The sequence below is a fragment of the Seriola lalandi genome, unplaced genomic scaffold (assembly GCF_002814215.2).
Source record: "Seriola lalandi dorsalis isolate HSWRI2012SDOR001 ecotype SW California unplaced genomic scaffold, Sedor1 jcf7180002054606, whole genome shotgun sequence".
Classification (NCBI taxonomy): domain Eukaryota; kingdom Metazoa; phylum Chordata; class Actinopteri; order Carangiformes; family Carangidae; genus Seriola; species Seriola lalandi.
Window position 1 is genome coordinate 2,300,621 of NW_019525159.1, and position 8,139 is coordinate 2,308,759.

The following is an 8,139-nucleotide window of genomic DNA, read 5'->3' on the forward strand; positions in this document are numbered from 1 at the left end:
GGGGGTTTGGGGTGGGGGGGGGCTAGTGTGTGAGTGTGTGCATGATGTGGGGAAAGTACAGAGAAACTGAACTCCTAAAGCAGTGGCAGAAAGGATATATGACAAAAGAAACTTGATGTAATGAGATCCATTATCATTTTGTATTAAGGTAGTAAGAGCTGCTATTTGGGTGTGAGAATAGTTGAAGAATTGAGTTTAGTGCACATATAAACAAGAAAGAAAAACGATAAGAAAGCGTGCATATATGAACGTTATTTTAACGTCATACACAGACTTCTGAAACGCACTTTAGACAGATTATCAAAGTTTTTCTCTGTGCCAATCAAGCACATCTTGCATGTGTGTGTTTTTATGTGTTTTGGGGAAGTTGGGGATTGAGCACTTTCCCATATGTTCCCATAAAATCCAGTCAGCATGAGCAGGCAAAAGTATTTCAGATTTCAGAAACTGAACACACGAGAAAACAAAGTCACACGTACACACATACAGATGCACAGATATGAGAAAGAAACACACCCTTTATTTGACTTTTGTCTGCAGCGCTTTACTTCAGTGAGAGTGAATCAGAAAGATGGGCGCGCGCGCGCGCGCGCACGCGCACACACACACACACACACACACACACACACACACACACACACACACACACACACCGCCAGTGATGCAGGCTATGGTTTTGCACTACTGGGCTTGTCAAGAGACTTCTGTTCAGTTTACATTAATCACCATGGTAACAGCTCTGGCGTAATACACAAAATATGTGTATTCATGTGTGTACAATCTAAAGTGTATGCATGTCAAGATTGCATGCAAGGAGCAAACTGGGAGTGAAATGGAGTTTTTTTGAAGACTAAAAAGCCATGACTGCTACATTGCACAAAAAAAAAGAGAGAAAAATAAATACAGTGTTTCTGCATTTTTGCCAGAGCCCTAGAAACAAACGGGTGATTTGATTATACAGATGTATCTAAGAATATGCACCATGTAATCACAGTATCAACTGAAGTAATGAACTCATTAATACCTCCAGACATCTATATTAAGTGCTTTCGTTTTTTTGTCTGTAATCTTACTTTCTGTCTTTACCTGAATGTGTGACATATTATTATTAACTTACTAACTCACAGCAGTATAATTGCAGCCCTTTGCTGCGAGTCCCTTTTCCTTCATGAGCCCCTCCACTGAGAGTCTGTTCTTTCCTGGGAAAGCCTCTTTCCACTGCTTTTGGAAGGTGCTGCGGGTGGAAATGTTTTGGACAATGTCATGTCCATGGCGCCTCATGTCCACTGCAGCATCCAAACATATTATGCTCACAGCAATAAGGAAGCTTTTGGTGAAGTACTCGCGTGGCTCCACGGATGTCGTATAACTGGCTCTAACGGCTGCACTGTGGTGACTCAGCCCGGCGTTCAGGGCGGCAGTTTTGAACCATGGTGTCCAAAGTAAGATGTGCCCGCTGCTGGATGGAGGTGTTGGAGGTTCAGGGTGCAGCCCCGTTTCCTCCACCAACCTCTAATGTATTGACTGTGTAAACTACAGTAAAATATACACCCAGTGGCCTCTTTATTAGATACACATGTACAGTCTATTGTAATTCAACATAACAGCTCTACTTTGATAAAGTTTAAAATGTTCCGTTCTTGTTGACGTTATTGGAAATGTGCAAATTCATTTATATGTTTATTATCGGGGTCCTAATAAAAGGTGTTTCTAATATTTTGTCATCCAATCATGAGGTGGACAGAATGTTAGAAACACCCCTGATTATAATGCAGTCCAGTACAACACCACCACCTACTATGACCTCAGTGCTAAAACATATAATTGAATTAACACCTCTATGACTGTGTCAACCAAAAAAAAACTCATAATTATAGGCATCATAAACTTTACGGCAGAACAGGTGTATTGGATTATATTAGATATTACAGGTGTACCTAACAGTGGCAACTGATACGTCAGTGTGACTCTGCTAATGTCACGTTAGCGCGAGCACACAAACACCCGTTGCAGACGATGCTCGGGGTGTTCTAGTGGACCCACCAGCAGCCATGAACGCCTACTTACTTAAAAATGATTAACACTGATTCTGGAAAGACATGTTGTATGATTTTGTATGTTTTGTTTTTTTTTAATTCCTAAACACTGTATAAATTCAAATTACAATCACCTTGCAAACAGAAATCAGAGAGTAGAAAAACCTGAGTTAGCTACCACCAGAGCTTGTTGAGAAAATGTCTTTTTATAATTTGTGAACTAACTAACTGTGAACTAACCCTTTGACCTGGGATGCTGGGTTTGAAACCTATAACAGTTGACATGCTCAGTCTTTTTTTTTTTTTTTTTGGCGTATGACATTATACTATTCTCACCGACCTATATTACTGATTTTCACATCCGTTCATTTTTGTAAATAGCTTAATAAATTATTTTCATTTACACCTGAACCATGGTGTGATGTGTGATATGTCCTTTTTGTCTGAACCTCTACACATTCAAAATTTTTCCTCTCATTCATTCACACACACACACACACACAAACACAAACACACACATACACACACACACACACACACACACACACACACACACACACACACAGACACACACACACACACACACACACACACGCAGGAGACGAGGCAGTGCGCTTTGTAGTTAACCTATGGTGTTTGGAGCAGCGTGTATGCAAAGTACTTTCCATGGTTTTGTTTTGCTAGTGAGTAATAGCAGGCTAATTATGAAAAGCCAGAGGAAGTTCACTTCTGGATTCATAAAGGCACTTCACCACTGTGCACACCTTCCAAAAAAACACGTCTCAAAGACTCAAACATGATTTCAAAATGTGGCTGAAATATGGCCTCCCACACCCACACACACAAACACACACACACACACACACACACACACACACACACACACCGAACACCAAAAACACACGGGGGCCTTACGTAATCAGTATCCAATTAACACCTTGAAACAAATCTGAGCAGTTTGGTGGGCAAAACCAAGAAGATAGTCGTTAACGGCATCCATGTTGTTTTAAGAGGCTGCATGTCTCAGTGTGTGTGTGTATGTGTGTGTGGTAGTGCGTATGTTGACGGGAGTCTGGTGACTTGGGCCATGCTTCAAAGGGCTGCGGAGAACCCGGACGGCATCTGGGAGCAATAACGCTGCTTCTAACCCTTCATTACCACAAAGACTGGGCCCTGGGTGGCAGCCAACGGCAATTTTCACAACCCTCCTCCTCACCTCCCTCCGTTTTTCTTTCCCTCCATTCTTCTGCCATTCCCCTATTGAGTTCTTACTTTTAAAAAAAAAAGAAAAAAAGAAAAAGAAAAGAAACACAGAGAGCAGTTCTGTAAGTCTTACATGATGGGGATGTGGAAAGAGGTAAAAAGAATGAGACTCGTTGGGTTTGAAGCTCTTGTGGAAAACCTTGTTTAGCATCTATGCTCAACACCAAATTAGTATGGTTCAGTCCAATTAAACTAGTTTATAAAGAACTCTTGTCACAGAAAATCATTTTTTATGAACATAATTAACTTTTCCAGATAACTCTACAGATATGACTGGTTCTGCATAAAATCAAAAACCCACTAACACATGCTTATTCAGTGTTTGGTCTATGACTAATAAGTCTTTGAGAAACAGCATCTGAAGAAACTTCATTTGACTTAATCCCATTTGGACTTCATTTAAAATAAATTGCGAACGTTGCCAACATTCAAATCAGCGACAGTGAACAATTTAGCAGAGAAAATTACGATTGGGAACAGCTAGAGTGGAGCTATTCTGGAACAATGTGTAAAAACACACAGCTGTTCGTGACTCATCGAGCTACAAGGTTGTGCAATAATGCAAATAACAAATCACCTTGGGCAGCGTGCCAGTGTCCACACTTTCTAGTAGTTCATATATCATGCAAAGTGCTACTAGATAACAAATCTAATTTGAAGTGTCCAGTTTCACAGGGATAAGAAACATAAATTCGCACTATTTCTTCTTATCACAAATTCAGAGTTTAATGTGTCTTATGTTTTATTTGGCTGGTGGAAACTTGCTCTTTTTCATTGTCCAATCTCAGCTGATTCTGCCTCCTCATTTCTCTTTTAAAAAGTGACAGCCTTTGTGCTCCGCTAAACTCTTCCTGTGGGAACGAGCGCAAACAAAAATAAACGTCTTCACGGAGAAAAGGAAACGTGGTGTCTAGATGACAATGACACATTGAGACAGCGATCCGGTCGAATGTGGGCTGGCAGGTCAGTGGCACCTTCCTGTTTAGCAGCTAATTGCTAAGCAGTTAATTGTCTGCTCTGCGTTTACTTCTGCAGAGGGTCAGTGTAACAACCTTCGGGCCAGCCAGGACATGTGATCAATCATCGGTGACCACCAAAGAGTAAGAGGAGGAGGAGGGAGGGGGGGGGAGACCCCAGTCCACTAACCACATAAACACATGTGAAAATCCCCACACGTCTACAGACTCTTGTCTGATCGAGGACAAATGCTCTGTTCAACCTAGAGGTTGGTGTGTGTTTGATGTGTGTGTGCGTGTGTGTGTGCGTACTTGGCACAAGGCTCTCAGTAAAAGGGAAACCTGAGGAATATTTCAAAGTTCCCTCACAAAAACTCATGTGAACTTACATTTGTAAATGTATATACTTATATTCATGTGTGAGCATGTGAAATTACTTAAAAATCCACGTCAAAATGACAAATGAGGCCTGTGAATCATCTCTACGTCTTCACATGTGAAACAAATATTATCTGATGTGATGGCGGGTACATAAAATATGCACTATTATGGACCTACAAACCAAAACATTCACCTTTTGAGGTAAACACGTGATGTCAGAATACACAGACGTAAAACGTTCACATATGAGTCCAAAATGCAAACATGCTTTGAACTCACACATGGGGCTTCATGTGCAATGATTTTGCTCCTGACACATAACAGTCTCTTGACCATCAGCAATGCATAACCCAAACATAGTGGGAGCTCAATTAACAGCTGAAATATTTTTTATCCTAAAATGAACTGCCAGAATATAAAATCTGCACCTCTAAGTCAAACTTGTACACATACTACACACAGGGTAAAACACACAGGGTGTGTTTGAAATGAGTGATTTTTATGACATGATTGTGCCAATGGTGGTCAGTTCCAAGGGTGGAGAAAGATTTGTTTTAACATAACACATATACAGTAAATTTTATTCTTGTAAAACTTGATATTTATGAACATGAAATCTCTCACTTATGTCAAGGTTCAAGATCCAGTTGTATCTCATTCATGAAATCATGGAAAAGTCAGTCATTACGACAAAATATATTTAAAAAATAATGCTACATAACAAAAAAGAATAAAGTTGCCATAAATACAGATACATGCAACATGGGAATAAATTCTTCAAATGCTATAAAACAACCACAGAATACCAGAAATATGTATCAGGTCTTAATAAACACTGTCAGCCCTCCTTCAAAAGAGGGAGTGAGCCTGCAGAGTCTCACCACACACACACACACACACACACACACACACACAGAAAGAGATAGAAAGAAAGAGAGAGAGAGAGAGAGAGAGAGAGAGAGAGAGTAAACAACATGCCAACATACATTAAATCCACACTGCGGTTTCTTTTTTATCTGTCCTGTGTCTGTTTGGGTCTAATCCTGGATTTTGTTTCTCTAATGATTTTCGTACTGACATGATGTTGTGGATCTGTGGATATACAGGGAACAATCAGGGGAAAACGATAATTTACATAAAGAAAAACATACATGACTCATTTATTCTCATCAGTCAGACGAGATAAACTCGGAAATATCCACAAACCAGCCTTTGTACCTCCTCGGCTCCCTCAGACATGCTGCGGTCATCACTCAGCTCTTGCTTCTCTTTTACAGTCTCTAACCCACTTTTTCTATTGTTTTCTTTTACAATGTGAGACCATTATTTATTCATCACTGGTTTGGTAGAATTGTTACAATTCTTTCATCATATTCTCCATTAAAAGTTTCAGTTTTCTTTGCCACATCCATGCTCTTTTTTTTTATTTTTTTTTTTTACCTTTATTAAATTCTGTAGTTTTACAGTTTCTAACCTTTGTGTACCTTCATGTAGGCTGTGTCTGACATCTCTGAGCCTTGTATTCTTTATATCTAAAAAGGCAGGTGAAATAAGCAAAGATGATCAAGCTGGCTTCTTTTTTGTTTTGTAAACAGTAGTATAGATATCAAGTACAGACTTTGCTTCTGTTCAAAAGTATAAAATATATAAAAAGCAAGCATTAGGCATTCAAGTGGGATTAGGAGCAATGTGGAAAATTATAATAAAATGTAATGAAATTAAACATACTTTCATAGTTTCTTCAGTGTATCTTAAAGGAAATATCTGACATTTTGGGAAATGCACATATTCGCTTTCTGGTTGAACAAAAACAACCCGACATATAACCCATACCATAAAATGGTGAGTTGTTATTTTTACACTTTGGTTTTTTGCACAGATTAAACAAAAATCGTATAACACGTTAACTAGTGAGCTTTAGCGATGCTGCTAGGTGGATTTTGACCGTTGGACAGAGACAGACAAGATGTTTCCAGTCTTTATGCCAAGCTAAGCTAACCGGCTGTAGCCCTATATTATAACACACAAAATGAGAATGATATAAATGTTGTCATCTAACTCTCTGCCAGAAAGCAAAGAAGCTTATTTCCCAAAATGGATATCTTATTCCTTACACTTTGACCACACCACTATCTTTTTGGACAATAGTTGAAATATGCTGGACAGTTTCTTGGTTTCTTATTTCCACAGAGAAATGATAATGACACGATATAAAACCAAGCTATTATACGGATCACATTCGTCTTTTCCAACAAGAATAATAGCTATTTGACATGCTATCTTATGAGCTATTTAGAAAAAACTAGCTTCACCAAAACACAGCTGACTGATGACACTCGCATGAAATACAAGGGATCACATTTTGGGGGCAGCCTTTATGGGGTTTGGCCAGTGTGTTATACACACTCTCAAATAAATCTACAGCACAGTGTTCACAAGCTCAGCCTCGCCACACTGATGCAAACACACAAAAGATACAATTACACCCACATGAACTGACAGAGTCATCCGCCTTAATGCAATATCAAAATACGAAGACGAGAAAAGCAAAGTCAGAAACTTGAGGTTTTTCGTGACGGTATTAACCGGCAGTATTTTCATGACAACACAGAATAACGTGGAATCACAGATTACACTTGATGTGTGTGTGTGTGTGTGTGCATACTTTCTCAGTATTTCTGGCTTTAATGAGTAAGAGTTTGAGAAGGAAGCTGCCTGCCTGGTCATCCAAACAGTGGAAACAATGTTGGTGCAACCGCAGTGCTTCCCCCACCCACCCATTAAAATGCACTCCTTTCAATCCCTGAACCCGAAACTAAACTGCAACAATCATCCAGTGAGGATTGATTCATGTCATTATCTCTTTTTCTGGTTTGTTTCTCAGACACATTTGACGTTTTTCTCTCTCTCTCTCTCTCTCTCCGCTCTTTGCCTCCTTTTTGCCCCACGTTTTTAAGTTCTTCGTCCCTCTTTCATCTCCATTCTCCTCTCCGTTTCTGTCACTTTCCCCTCCACATCCCTCCGTCTCTGCCAGTACTGCTGACTCGTCTCTCCTGAGATCAGACCTGCTTTGATTTGGAGCTCAGGTCGGAGCTCAGAAACCATAGCTAAAACAAACACACTGCCTTGGCCACCTCTGCACACACACACACACACACACACACCACACACACACACCCACACACACACACACACGCGCACCCACGCACACACACACTCAGAGATACAGGCACACACACCTGGAAACACTAGCATTAATTACTCCTGCCAGAAGAACCAAACCTAAACATGACTGTGTGTGAGTGTGTGTGTGTGAAATGAAGGTGAAGGAGGCAAATTTTGACTACAGTATGTCTTAACTGTGAGTCACACAAACTTTTCCTTCTCGTCCAAACACACACACACACACACACACACACACACACACACAACCTCTCTTGCTCTGCTTCTGATTTACCAGTATTATGTCACCCCTCCAACCAGCCCCCCAAACCACCCCACCC

General features: G+C 40.2%; 1 protein-coding gene across 11 annotated transcripts in view; it reads right to left on the bottom strand.

Moving 5' to 3' along the window:
• dnm1a (dynamin 1a) overlaps positions 1-8,139 on the bottom strand; it is a 53,971-nt gene that overhangs the window by 9,732 nt on the left and 36,100 nt on the right. The gene's annotated exons all lie outside the window — the stretch shown is intronic.